Raw genomic sequence first — 14,927 nt, 5'->3', positions numbered from 1 at the left:
AGTAGAGTGTCCCTCCCCCCACTTAGGCATTGTTACCATGGTGCACTCACCACCCAAGCACCCATAGTTCAGCACCATAGTCCCTTGTGCTGCCCTTTCACTTTTTTCTCTCACTGTTTAATAAGATATCTTCATTTAACTTTTTTTTTTTAAAAAAGATTTATTTATTTATTTATACAAGCACTGGGTACAGTCAGAAGCACAGGAGGGTGAGAGAATTCACCAGAGCCAGAGCGGGGAGCAGAGCAGGCAGAAGGACCGAGGTACACTGCTGAGGGGAGCAGCGGGCGGCAGGAGAGGTCTGCGTGCCATGTGGGACCCTCCTCTGGTGGCCGGGGAGCAGCCGGGGATAGAACCCGCACTGCAGAGGCTACAGGCAGCTTCACAAGCCAGCGCTCAATCGCTGTGCCACCGGGGAGGCCCCTTCATTTAACTTTTAATTCATTATTTGAAGTCAGTTTCTTATGTGATACACTAGGGTATAGTTCTTCTCTTATACCAAAGTCAACAGGTCAGCAAAGTCTTTGAAAAACATGTGGAGTCCAATTCCCTCCACTCCTCAGGTGCATGTTCCTGGGCAGAGTCATCATCTCAAGCATGGATTGCTTGAGGCATGTCCCTGTAGGCCTTGCTGATACTCCCCTTCCCCTCCTGCAGTCTACTCTCGCCATAGTAGCCAGAATCATCTGTTCTTAAGCCTCCTCAGATCATGCCACCCTTCCCTTAATGGGAAGAGTGGCAATGGTTTCCCATTTCACCCAGAATAAAAGTCAAACTTCTTACAATGCCCTGGAAGCCTATATGATTTACCTACCCTCACCCCTTCCTTCACTGACTCCAGGTCTCTGAGTTACTCCCCTCACTTTCTCTGCTTCAAATTCTTCTCAGATCCTCAAACACACCAGCATGCTGCCACATCGAAGCTTCTGCGTTAGCTCTTCCCTCGGTCTCAACAGGCTTCCCCAGACACCTGCTAGTCTCCTCAGGTCTCTGCTCAAATATCAACTTCTCTTTGATGCTCAGCTTGTCTTTTAAACTGCAGCTTCTTCATCAAAATAAGGGAGTTGCAATTGTATGGGGAATATAAAAATAAAATCAAAAAAATAAACAAACTGCAGCCTCTTCAGCAGCTCTCTGCCCCATCTCCTTACCTTGCTTTATTAGTATTATTTTCTGTAATTGTCATTGGTGTCCAAACGACTACAGAGTTTGCTCATTTGTTACAGTGGTTTTGTTGTTGTGTCTCCTCCCAGGAATTTAAATTTCACAGAGACTTTAAAAAATCCCCATATAGGGATCATGCTCAGCGAAATAAGCCAAAAAGAAAAAGAAAAATACTGGATGGTCTCACTCATAGCAGGAATCTAGAAAAGTTAAATAAGGGACCAGGAAAATGAATAACTATAAGAAAGTGAAAATCAAAATCAACAAAAAACTATGAACCAGAGACACTTTTAGGGGGGCGGGGGTGGGAGGGGAGGGATTGGGGTCAGAACGGGGGGTCTGCAATTGTATGGGGAATATAACAATAAAATTTATTATAAAAAAAAAAATCCCCATATAGGATTAAAACCATTTTTTCTAAATGTAAAATGTTACTGTATACAGCCTATTTTCATTTTCTTGACATAGTTCTCAAAGCTATCTGAACATTAATTCGGAATGAAGTTTCAAAACAACAAGGATGTCTCTTTACTTGAATCAAAGGTATAATTATTTTTCAAAATATAAAAGTAATTTTCAAATTAGAATGTAAAGGTATTTTTTTTCTAAGAAAAGTTAAATGTTTTATTTGAAAAAATATAAAGAAGAAAGTAAAACTATCACTTTTAATCCAACTACCCAGAAAAAATTACCAATATTTGGATATTTTATCCATTGATCTTTTCCAAATGTGTTTTTTTAATAAAACTGCAATCAAACATTGCATTAATTTTGTATCTGCTCTTTTCGCATAACTTTATATCATAAACATTATCCGAGTTACTAAATATTAATTACAAATCATATCTGATGTCTGAATAATTGTCTCTTAAAAATACATCACAATTCAGTACTTCTTAATGAACATTCAGGATGCTTTCTATTTTTCTTACAAATAAAAGTATACTCTGTGTTCTTACATCTATACTTTTAAAAGCATGTTTAGATAGAGCTGCCGAAGAGAACCTGAAATGACTGGATAAAATACCAAAACTATATTACATCTCTCCCAGCATCAAATATTTTCATTTGAAATTAAACAAAATATTTTTTGTTTAAATATTTTCCATATAGGATTAAAAATACATTATTTTGCAATCACATGATTAACAGCAAAGATGGACACCTTTGTCGTGTTTATTTGGTTTTCTGGTTATTTCTTTAGGGCATGTTTGTGCCTCCAGTTTAGTATGTTCCAGTGATGATAAGAGTCGTAGTTCTTTAACCTTGAGCTGTTTAACAGAGCCAACAGAATGAAGACGTCCCTATACGACACCATTTTAATAATTTCCTCCTAAGACTTTGCAGCTTTTAGAACTGAAAAACTTCAAGAGCAACTCTAATGGGGACTTGAAAAACCTTACAGAGAGTCTGACTAATTGGCACAAATGAAGGACAGATGATGAGATGGACTTTCTTATTACTTTTAAAATCACCCCTGGCAAGACAGGAAGAGGAGGGAAAAAAGTGGGTAAACCTGTATTGCTGTTAAAAAAAACAAAAACACAGCTCCCCAGATGTATGTCAGGGTGTGAACCTATTACCCTAAATCATCACATACAGGCAGTAAACCAACGTTCCCTCAGTTACAAAAAAAAAAAAAAAAATTCCCTTTAAACAGAACAGATAATGATGATAAAGGGAGGTCATGAAATGTCACTTGGATTCAAAGGCTTTTTCTGTAGAACAATATTTAACAAAGGTTACATGGACTTATTAACCAAGGACAACTGCACAGGAGAAGCAAATCAGATACTCGGGATGTTCTGGTGAATGACAAGAAGGTACTAAAATGGCCCACATGGTAATTGCTATTATGTCCTAGACTTGTTGTGTCCACTCCAGTTAAGGTGCACCACTTATAACTATGCTAGCCAAGGTAAGTATGCATTAAAAACATGTTTTATACTTTATAAAACATTATATATGTTCACATAAAGGGAAGGAAGAAAGAAGTTCACAGAACTACTGTTGGTTGATTACCTACATATGATAGAATCTTTTTTTATATTCATATATTTTATAAAAGGTCAGGTTTATTATAAAAAGGGAAAGAAGAGTAAAGAACACTTGCACAGACCCAAACAGGCAGAAAGAGCTGCCCCTGAAGGGGACAGATTGGCTGAAAGAGAGGCCTGCATAGTCACAGGCAGCAGCCTTGGGAGGAGAGCTGTAAGGTCAGTGTAAGCTTAGGCACAGGCAGGCAGAAGGGCTGCTGCCCATAGGATGGAATTTTGAATGCTTTGGATTTTCATTTTCACACTTGCCATATTCCCCCAGTGCCCTGTCGTGCTGTGAGCACAGCTATCTTTAAAAATAAGGAAATTGTTATGTGTAATTTAAAAATTTTAGTACAAACAGTAATTAACAGAAGAGACCACATCTCCTGGATTCTGCCCCCAAATTTCGTACTTGTTTGCAGTTTTAAATTTAATAATGTCAAAGTGAAAGGTTAGGAACTAGACACATGATTTAGAATATTTGTAAATAACATAGTAAATGAGGTAAGGGCTCTCTATAATGGGTCATTTGCAGTCAATTAAAAAATATAGACCATCTTCCCTTACCTTTGTAAATGAAATAGCAAGTCATCTGTAGTTGGTCGTGATGGTTGGCCTATTCATTGCTGAGACTGTATTTCTTCCCAGGTTCCTGTTAAAATAGGAATCATTGGTCATTATTTATTTATATCCCCACCTTATCTCTCAAAAAGGATCAGAGGCAGCTATAGGAATAAATATAACGAAACAAATATAATGAAATCAGTTAAAACCAACAAGAAGAAATATGTGTGAGGGGAAAAATAAAGGTGGGGAAAAGATGATGCCAGCAGTGTGGGCTATATACAGAATGTAAGTCATGTGACTGTGGGTGGTCTGTACACTCCAGTTTGACATAGAGTCCTATGTCCTAAAGTGATCAGCTACTTAAATGCCCTTTATCCATAAGAGTCAATTGCTCAAATGAATCACAGGTATTTGGGAAATTGAAGATGGAAATTGAGATGTCCTAAGATCTCCAGTGATGTCAGGACAATTTTTCACTATTATTCCTTGGAAAAATCAACTGTGACTTTCATAAGGGTTGTTTAGATGATATAACCTCAACAAACAGTTCAACAAACCTCTTTGCTACAATTACATTTTTATACGGAGAAAAAAATCATGTTCACTGTAACCAATTTTAAAAATACAGAGGGGTACAAAGTAAAAATGAATAATGTACCACCCTTTTCTCCCTTGAGATAACCAATGTTAACAGTTTGTTGTATAGTCTTCCAAAATGTTCTCTCTGCTCTCTCTCTCTTGCTCTTACCAGTACTGTTTTTCTTTCACTTTTTTATTTTATACATTTTTTACATCATTTTTCATTTTTGCACAATGTATGCATTTTCATCTTGGTTATAGTCCCCATACAATTCCCACCACCCCCTCCGCCCCCGTTTTGAACCTACTCCCTCCCCCCTCCACTGTAGTGTGTCTCTGGTTTATAGTTGCTCGTTGATTTTGATTTTTACTTTGTTATAATTAGGTTTTTTTTCCTGGTCCCTTATTTACGTTTTCTAAATTCCTGCTATGAGTGAGACCATCCACCTTACCAATAATAAACAGAACATTTTGGATTTTTTTTTCAAAATTGACCTCATTTTAAAAATACATGCATCACGCCTATGTTTATAGCAGCACTATTTACAATAGCTAAGCTATGGAAACAACCCAACTGCCCAAAAATAGATGACTGGATCAAGAAGATGTGGTACATATACACCATGGGATATTACTCAGCAATCAAAAAAGATAAACACATGCAGTTTGCAGCAACATGGATGGAGCCGGAAGGGATCATGCTCAGCGAAATGTCAGAAAAAAAAAGAAATACTGGATGGTCTCACTCATAGCAGGAATTTAGAAAACCTAAATGAGAGACCAGAAAAAAGACTAATCAATACAAAGTAAAAATCAAAATCAACAAGCAACTATAAACCAGAGACACACTATGGGGGGTGGGGGGGAGGGAGGGGTGGGGAAAGAAGGACTAGAGTCAAAATAAGGGGGGGTAGTACAATTGTATGGGGAATATAACCATAATGAAAATGCATACATTGTGCAAAGATGAAAAATGATGTAAGAATTATATAAAATAAAATATTTTAAAAAATAAATAAAAATACATGCATCATATTAAAAAAACTAGCAGCAAATGTTGGTGAAGATATGGTGAAAAAGGAACTCTCCTACACTGCTGGTGGGAATGCAAACTTGTCCAACCACTATGGAAAGCTGTGTGGAGGTTCCTCAAACTACTAAAAATGGAGCTACCATATGACCCAGCAATTCTACTTCTAGGGATCTACCCAAAAGACACAAAAACATTAATCCAAAAAGATACGTGCACCCCGATGTTACTGCAGCACTATTTATAATAGTAAGACTTGGAACCAACCCAAATGCCCAAAAATAGATGACTAGATCAAGAAGATGTGGTATATATACACAATGGAATACTATTCAGCAATCAAAAAAGATAAACTAATGCCATTTGCAGCAACATGGATGGAGAGAGAGATTATGCTCAGTGAAGTAAGTCAGAAGGAAAAAGAAAAATGCCAGACGGTTTCACTAACAGGAACAACATAAGGGGACCATACAAGGATCATGGAAAAAAATAATAATAAACAAAACAATAATAAACAGACAAATATAAATCAGACACATTCTACAGGGGAGGGGGAAGGAAAGGGATCAAAACAAGGGGAGGAAGAGCATAAGGGACTATGGTGATGGTGCACGGGTAAATTGGTTGTGGAAATTCTATGGGGACTATACCTGAGAAAAGAAAGCAAACATTGTAAAAAGAAAAAAAAAGAACAATGATGTAAAATATATATAATTAAAAAAACAAAACAAAAAAGAAATAAAAGTACATGCATCATATTCTACAAGATGAATACTCCATTGCTTAACCAAGCATTCCTTTGTGGATGAACATTTAAGCTGTTTCCACATCTGGCTACCACAACCGAGCAGGAACAAACAGCCTTGTTCAAACATCTTGAAAGTTCTAGTACTTTTATTTCTATGGGAAAGAATCCTAGAGGTTGAGCCAAAGTTGATACACACATCAATCATGTGAAGGACCATTGCTACACTTCTTTCTGTAAAAAGGCTGAAGCAATCAGTCAGTTGTTTTAATTCATATTCTCTTACCACTAATGGGACATATAATTTTCACAGGTTCGTTGGTGACTCACATTTTCAGATCATGCACTTTTCTTATATTGATATCGTGCTGATTATCTTTTTTCTCTTACGATCAATTTGTAAGATCTCCTAGTATATGAAACATTGTTCATATTTTCATGTTGATGGTGTCTTGTTATACAGACATTTTAAATTTTTATATAGTCAAACTTACTAATTTTCTCTTAATTAGCTATATTACTCTAACGTGATGTTATCACACATTCTCCTATATTTTCTTTTCATATCTTCATAGCTCCCACCAGTTTTAACATTAGATCTTTATTGAAAATGAATTGAACCTGAGTGCATTGTCCCAGGTCATTTACTTCATAATCTTTCCTTACTAAAAAGATACGCCACCTTTAGCGCACATGCTCTTCTGTATACTGTAATCTATTTCTGCACTCCGTTTTGCTCCAAAGACTTACTTTCTGATCCAGAGCTAATACCATGTTATCTTAAATGCAGTAACATGACAGTATGTTCTGATACTTGTTGGTGCAAGTCACCATACTGATTATTTTTCTTCTAAGTTTAGCAATTCTCTCACATTTACATTTTTTCTGGTCTTTAAAATCACATTGATTGAGCTGACAACATGTCCCCCCCTCCCCACACCCCTGAAGTTGGGATTCTTACTGGAATTCTATTAAATCTACATTTTAATTTGGAAAGGATTTATATGCTTGCCATTTTAAGTTTACTCATTTAAAAACCTGTTAGTTCCATATTTCTTTTTTTTTAGTTCCCAATTTCTTCAAATGTTATTTTATATCATTTACTACAATCTTGTATATTTTTTGTATTTGTTTTATATTTTATAAAGTTTACCACCAGATGTTTAGTTTGACATGCTTTTAAATATTTTTCTATTTGCATTTCTATTGGTAATAATTCCTAGGAAAAAAACTGGTTTGGTTTCATCTATTATTTTTTTTTAACACATCATGCTATCAGCTTATCTGTTTCTTTTCATATTGCATTGAACTTCAAAAATGATGAGTAACAACAACTAACATGCCATATATTTATTATAACATAATCCTACAATACTCAATACCATTTCAATATAATGCTTTGGTTTGTTTGGTAACACAGTAGGTTTTTTCCTGTTATAACCTAATTTTATTTTATTTTTTAGGAATGTCTCATGGATAATATCAAATGCATTTTCAGCATCAGTTGATAAAATCACACAACTGTTCCTTACTTTGTCAATATATAACACTGAGATATTTCACAATGCAAAGCTATTCTTATATTTCTAGAATAAAATAACTTGGACTTGATTTGCTACCATTTTGAAAAAGATATTTTCATGAGTGAAATTTGATGCTTGCTGCCCCAGTTTTTACAGGTTCTAGTATTAAGAAATGGATACTTTTCAAAAAATTGGAAGGTACTGTCCTTTATATGCACTCAGATTTTCCTATGATTATTCATTTCTTGGAATTTATAACCTAGTTCTTGGTCAAATTTTAGTAATTTATATTTTGTTAGAAAACTATCAGTTTCCCTTAGATTTTAAAATGTATTGTCATAAAGTTGAGACAATATTTTCTTACTGATTCTTTTCATGTTTTTGGGACCCAGATAATGTCTTTTTCCTTTATTCCTGGTGTGAGGGTAGATGGAGAAATATGTATTGTGTAAATACATATTCTTAATGTTGTACATGTAATATTATATTTTCCCTAAGTCAGATTTCCCTTTTCTATTTGTTTTGTGACCATTTCCACTAATTTTAGCATTTATTATTAGTATTTTCCTTCTTTTAAGAATTCTTTGATGCAATACTTTAAGAATAAATAGTACCAAAAAAAAAAGTACTTAAGTTATACAAAGTATTCCTGAATATATTAATGGTTTCCCTATGCTGTGATGTGAAGTGTTGTGTTTAATTAATTTTCAGATACTTTGTCATGTTATATTTGATTTCAATTTGATTTAGGAATCATCTATAAGAGGATTTCTTAATTTCAATTAATTTCTTAATTTCAAGGGTTTATATTTTAATGATTAGTCTTTTATTCCCATTTTTTTTTGTTTTATTGCAATGGGATCAAAAAATTGGGATGAGTAACTATCCCTACTCCCCCCATAAAACAATCCAAATCATTCAGTTTTTTCTTATGGGCATAGAAATAAACTATGTAAATATCTCATCATTACAAGAGAAAATGGATATTTTTTGTTTATAGGATATGTAAATATTACTATTATCATCTTATAACACTGTTTATCAAATTATGAAAGTAGATTAAAATCATTTCATGTTCTCCTGACTTTCTACTATGCTTTGCCTCACAATTTACATAGGTAGGCTAGTATTTTTTTTCTTATTTAATAATTTTGGTCTTGGGTATCATCTTGAGTAACATCCCCCCTCCTGCTTTCCTTCTATTTGCATAAGTTTGCCTATCCTTGTTCCTTTTTTTACTGTCAACATTTTACTGCCTGTCTTTTACTTACTGTCAACATTTACAACACTTTGTTGTTTGTCTTTCCCATTTTGTTTTAGCTGTATTTTTTACAAATAGCTTAAAATTGGACTTTTGGGGCCTCCCTGGTGGTGCATAGGATTAAGACACAACCTATGAAACTATACGCAGCCTCTGCAACACGAGTTCGATCCCTGGCCAGGGAGCAACACACATGGCGCAGCAGGCCTCTCCTGACTCGCCCGCTGCTCCCCTCAGCAGTATATTTCTGTCCATCTGTCTGTTCTGCTCCCCACTCTGTCTCTGGTGAATCCTCTTACCCCCCACACGTCTGGCCTATACCCAGTTACTTGTATACACGAATAAATAAATCTTTGGGAAAAAAATTGGACTTTTGGTTTGTTTTGACAATTTAAGAGTTTTTATCATGTGAAAGGAGACTTCAACAAATTCACATCTATTGTAAAAGATAATATTTGGTTTGCTTCCATCATACCTGTTTACTATTATAATTTTTGTTACCACAGTTTTACTCATTCCTTCTCTGCTGGATTGAACAAGTTTATAATTCCATTTATTTTCCTACTAGTAAAAAGCATGCTCCAGTAGAGCATCAGTTAGCATGCAATCCTCATAAGGCAGCATTTTCCTACTAGTAACTTAAATTTTTAATTCCACATAAATTTTGCTCTTAGTTATCTTTCTACCTTTAAATCATTAGCAAATCTATGTATTTCTGGTTAAAAAAATTGACTTTTTGCCCTCTCTACTCCCAGACATTTTGTTTCTGGCCCACTGTGGTAGACATTGTGTCCCCTAAATCTCTGTCTGTGTAGGGAAGGTTGCACACTACTGGGAGTTGGTCAGCAGGCACCTCTGGCTGTCAGTCCCCTCAGGATCTACCTCTGCAGAGAATCAGTCACCCCAGGTCAAGATCTCCCTGAGGCAGCTTCCATCCTGTGACTGAATGACAAGCAGCTCTGTATCAACTTGGCCAGGCTTGTGGGTCCTGCATGGGGTTTTGACGTCTCCCTTTTCCTGCCCAACTACATTTCCTTCCCTACTCCTTGTATAGGTTGTATTTGTTTCCAAATGCATGGCCAAACATGACAGAGATGTACATTCTCACAGTTCTGAGGCTGGAAGTTCAAAACTCAAGGTTTTGGCATAGCCGCCGTACTCCCTCAGATTATAGATGGGAGGAGGCTCTTGCCTCTTCCAAGCTTCAGGTTTGACTGGCCAGCACTGGCTGCAACTGTATCACTCCAACCTCTTCTTGTCATTGCAGTGTTCACCCCTGTGTCTGTTTTCATATGACATTTTCCTCCTCTTATAAAAACACCCGTCATATTGGATTCAGGCCCACCCTCATGACCTCATCTTTACTTGATAACATCTGCAAAGACTTTAAATAAGTGACCAAATAAGGTCGCTGTCACAGGTACTGGGGGTTGGGACTTTACATAGATTTTTGCGGGACATGATTCAACTCATAATGCAAGTGTTAATTCCTCACAAGCACATTGCAACCCAGACTCCATCTCACTGTCTCCTCCTTCCAGAGAATCCAAATAATGACATCTCTTTCTTTATCCACAGGAGAGATTTGGAATATTTTTACTTTCTCACACACTCTATGAAAAACTACTGAATTCCTCTTAGTATAGAACTTAGTATAGCTCTCTGCAACAAGAAACCATTAACAATTTATAACTCATAGCCACATCATCATCATTTCCTTAGACTTGCCCATCAGTTTTATAAGTTTTATCATTCATCATTGTTTGACTCTTTATATGCCCCTATTCTGACACCTTTTTTTCTGATTCAATTTTAATTTGGTTGGAACATTTCTCAAGTTCTTTTCTCATAAGAGGCACATGAAAGGTCGGTCCACTCTGAGTTGCTTCTTATTCAGAAATGCCTTTCTTTTGTTCTCATATATGACTTGATGTTTTGGTTGGTATAAGACTCTTAGCTCACAATCCCTTTCTTTCATCTCTCTAGAAATGTGGTATTGCTGTCTTCTGGCTCCCTGGCTTACAGACGAGTAGTTTTATGCTAGTCTGATGCTTCTATCTTGGTATTTAATGTTTTCTCTGCCTACAAAACTATGAGAGTTTGTCCTTTAATACACAGCTCAAAAATTCCCCCAAAGATTGATGTAATTTTTTCATTATTCTGTGCAATAAAGGGAAACTGACAAGGAGATTCAATGACTTGACTTAAACCAGGAATAATATTGAGACTATACAGATGAGGAATGAATGGGTGGCATATCCCTCAGGCAATCCTCCAAGAATATTATTCCTTATAACCAACCTTTTGATGAGATTAGCCATTGGAACACTCAATATTATAGTGTCTGGCAAGAGGCAAGAATGCAGAAATTCTAGCAGCCAACTATGTTCATTATCACAAGACTCAAGTCTCCTTAGGATATGTGTTAATATGTAACTTGACACAAGACATTCAATTAGAACTTATTTTCTTAAACTATTCTGACATTAAACAGATCCAGCTTATGGTTAGACTGTTGGGTTATATTACTAGTTAGGTTATATTACTATACATGTCAAGCAATGAAATGGTTTCTTTTTCTTTTGGACTATTTGATTGTTCCTCTATCCTTTTGGGTATTCAGTGTTTAGATTCTGTAAGGTTAAGGAACAAGAAAATTATTTTTTCATATCTTCTATTTCATAACTTCTCTACATTTCTATATTTTCACTCAACTTGAGGGAAGGAGAATAACAACTACTTTCAAGAAGTAGTCACAAAGTTATCTCCCTTAATTCTACAAAAATTCCCTGGCATCCTCCAGCTTAGCTTGTGATCTTCTCTGCAACCCATGGGATGTAGTCAGTTTAAAGTCACAGGCAGGTTCTTACTGTGAAGGCTGGTTGGTAGAAGCAAAGCCTCAGCTGGTGAGTGAACCCAGGGAGCCCTCCCAATGCCTCTGTCTCAGTCTGGCTTTGTTTTTCTCTATACCAGGGCTGAGAATCATCACCACCTGGGGGGAGCCTTTCAAAATTTTAGATTTGTGGGCCACGCACCAAAACAATGAAACCACTACTTCTATGGGGGTCTAGGGAATCAGTACTTTCAGCATACTGCACAGACTTGGGATCTTCTAAGCTACTCTGACTAGTAAAGGCAATTAAAATGCTTAATCACTTCAACAAACTTGTCAGGGTCTAGTAAGGAAAACAAAAATCACTCTGGTGTGTTAAAGAGAAGGAATTTAGTACAAGGAATTACTTCAGGTAAGCTGAAAAGCTAAACAAAGAATTCTAATGAAACGCAGAGATCAAAGTCAGTGGAGAGCCACCATTGCTCTTAGGGCTTCAGGTATACTAAGAGAAGGGGGTGATAACAGCCCTCCAAAGCTGGAGTAATCTGATGAGGTCACGGCATCATGGAGAGGGCTGACTAGGAAATGCTGGAACCACAGAAGGGGGTTAGGTTTGGAGGCATGGAGAAGACACAATCACCCCCCACAGGCAAGATGGGGGTGGGGAGAGAAACACCCTGGGTTCTTCTCCTTTCCTCCCCGACCCCCACCAGCCCCTGTCTATGGTGCTCATGGGCCAGTTGCTAAAATACCATCTGACAAGGGGAAGCTGAAAAATAATCCTATGTGGATGATGGCCTTGTGATACAAGAGAAGACTTGTATCACAAGGCCAATGAATGGGCTACAGAATGAGATACAAAACTGTAATGAAAGTGGAAAGGCAGATATGAGTCAATAATGTGCATGGGAAAATGTGATTCTCAAAGGAAATGTGGGTTGGGAGGTAGGTTAGGGGCTGTTACAATCATTTTTATTTCTTTTATATGACTATAGGGATTTGCAAAGAGCTTAAATAGATCTCTACGAAGTAGACAGGGTCTGCGGCAGCCTCTTCATTAAGTGTAGGAGTGAGGCTGAGACTTGGGACAATTTGCCTGGCATTAAGTCAAGAGGTGTTAGGGCTGAGATTTGATCCAGACCCACTGATCTGACTTCAAATACAATGACTTGATCTGACTTCAAATCTACTGCTATTTCCATTATACCTACTCTCCCTTGATTATTTGACAAACCAATTTGAAGACTGTCTAATAAATATTGCACTAAATTCTTCAGTTTGTAAATGCAATCCAAAAGTTTGGCAACAATATTAATTTACATAATTATTTCCTGTAAAACTTGTTCTATATGAGTAAGTCTCAACCTAACGGGCATTTCTGAATTTACAAGGAGGCAGGGAAGGTTTTACAAAGTCTACAGTTGCTGAGAGTTTTAGGTATATTACACCTGGGGTCATATTTGACGAACTCAGCAGCAGCCCTTTTAACATCAAATTCCCAAGCTAGGACAACAGAAGTTGGAATTTCTAATTTGCCACCAGTAATTTGCTCCTCATGCAAGACCAAATTAGGATGGGGGAATGACTGACTATTTCCCTAATTATCCATTAAGCAGGCCAACCTACAGATGTCAAGAGGTGAGGGGCATTTCCTTCTGGTCTTCTTAAAACAAACACTATTAAACACTGATGAAGTGAAGCAACAAGGATTAATGGGAAGAACACTGGAGTAGGACTCTGAAGGTTGGGCTCTATGTCCATCTTGGTTATTAAGTCTGTAACCTTAGGCTCCTGTTTACTTCTCTTTACCATGGATTTTGCTGATTTCATGAGATAGTGATTCTGGTTTGGTGCTATTGTTAAGTTTCTTAGACACAGCTTCCCCTCAGGTTCTCCCTGGAGTGAAGAGGGGACTGGTTAATTACTTGATCCCTCTGAGTGCCCCTGGCCAAAGGGGAACTAACTGATCTTCCACAAGATAGCCATATTCAAACATTCCCATGCCAATCAGCTCAAGTATATTAACATTTCCTAGAATACTTTGCAACACAGAAAACAAATAAAAATAATTTGGGCCTTGGCCATACCTCCATGTTAACATTAATCATTTTCATTTGAATAATGCTCTTCTGAGATCATTTTAATTATCAATTAGCAAATAAATTCACTCATCCACTCAACAAGTATTTATTGAGCAGTACAAGTCAGGCAGTGAGGTTGGTCCTGGGGCCATGAAGACAAAAGCAAGTCCTAGAGTCCTAGTTGTCAACATAAGTCACATTAATGGGAAAGACAGATGTGGGGACAACTCTAGCCTGGAATCTCAGAGGAGGAGCTGCCAAAGTCAGTCCAGGGGACTCATAGAAGCTCCCCTTATGAGGAACTCTGAAAATGGCCTTCGAGCAATTTTCAAGGGACACAAGGTTCAAAGGCAGAGGATGAGGAAGATGCCAGGCACCACAGCAGCTTGCTTAAAGAAAGACTGAGTAGCATGAAAGAGCATTATTCAATGCATTTTCATGGGTGTATCGAGTTCATGAATCTTGCATTTTAAGAACTGACCAAGAAGCAACCCAACGTTCTGGATGATTCCTGGTAATAAACGGACTTCTGATTGCTCATTCCACCTACGATCATAAGTCCCTGTTCAAACCTTTGCCTGAATGAATATACAATTTGTGAAGATTTATATGAATCCATGAAAACATGGAATGCCATTCTTAGGAAAATGTCAGAGCCTTGAAAATAGCTTTCCTGTAAATAGGGAGGAAGTACTGTGTATTTAAGAGGTTTGCCACTCTTTGTTTATTGTCAGTGGTACTGGCAAAAATCAACAATAGCAACAAAATAAGCAGGAAAAATCTAAGGCTTAAAAATGTGATGAGTTATTTTCTAAGGCTTAAATAAGTAACAAAAAGACATCAAACAAAAATAATCCCTGACAAAATTTCCAAAGTAGAAATGCCTGTTTTTCAGATCAGAAAAAAATTGTTCTATTAAGAAATCATAGGGTCAGATTTGTTTTTAAAGACTATTTGCATAAATACTCAAAGAAATGCAAAAACTCTGCAAGTTAAATATCTGTACAAAGGAGACCACCTAACCATACATATGTTCAGACATATGGCAGGTTACACATTTGTAGGCTCAGAAGCTTAACAAATAGAACTATGGTGTTTTATATTC

The sequence above is a fragment of the Talpa europaea genome (assembly GCF_964194135.1).
Source record: "Talpa europaea genome assembly, chromosome: 7".
Lineage (NCBI taxonomy): Eukaryota > Metazoa > Chordata > Mammalia > Eulipotyphla > Talpidae > Talpa > Talpa europaea.
This window is presented reverse-complemented; position numbering follows the sequence as displayed.